Below are 945 nucleotides of genomic sequence, written 5' to 3' on the forward strand. Positions count from 1 at the left end.
TCCACATTTTTGGTCGCGGTACCTGTATTGTTAGCTAATAACGGGAATAACTCTTCAACAAAAAGAGCTATCCAAAAGCGGATTGCAGCATTCAACTCCCAACCAAGAGACCTTTCCAAATATACCATAGTTTGCCTATTTCGGACACTTTTCAAAAATCCACATTTTTGGTCGCGGTTAGAGGGACTTAGCTAAGAACGGGAATAACTCGACAACAAAAAGAGTTATCCGAAAGCGGATTGCAGCATTCAACTCCCCACCAAGAGACCTTTCCAAACATATCATAGTTTGCCTTTTTCGGACACTTTTGAAAAATCCACATTTTGGGTCGCGGTGAGGGGGACTTAGCTAAGAACGGGAATAGCTCGACAACAAAAAGAGCTATCCGAAAACGGATTGCAGCATTCAACTCCTCACCAAGAGACCTTTCCAAAGATACCATAGTTTGCCTATTTCGGGCACTTTTGAAAAATCCACGTTTTTGGTCGCGGTTAGGGGGACTTAGCTAATAACGGGAATAACTGGACAACAAAAAGAGCTATCCAAAAACGGATTGCAGCATTCAACTCCCCACTAAGAGACCTTTCCAAAGATACCATAGTTTGCCTATTTCGGACACTTTTCAAAAATCCACATTTTAGGTTACTGTAATCGGTGCTTAAATTTAAACGGGAATAACTCGACAACAAAAAGAGCTATCCGAAAGCGGATTGCAACATTCAACTCCCCACCAAGAGACCTTTCTAAAGATACCATAGTTTGCCTATTTCGGATTCTTTCCAAAAATCCACATTTTAGGTTACTGTAATCGGTGCTTAACTTTAAACGGAAATAAATCGACAACAAAAAGAGCTATCCGAAAACGGATTGCAGCTTTCAACTCCCCACCAAGAGACCTTTCTAAAGATACCATAGTTTGCCTATTTCGGACACTTTCAAAAATCC

Source organism: Branchiostoma floridae, unplaced genomic scaffold (assembly GCF_000003815.2).
Source record: "Branchiostoma floridae strain S238N-H82 unplaced genomic scaffold, Bfl_VNyyK Sc7u5tJ_1589, whole genome shotgun sequence".
Classification (NCBI taxonomy): Eukaryota; Metazoa; Chordata; class Leptocardii; order Amphioxiformes; family Branchiostomatidae; genus Branchiostoma; species Branchiostoma floridae.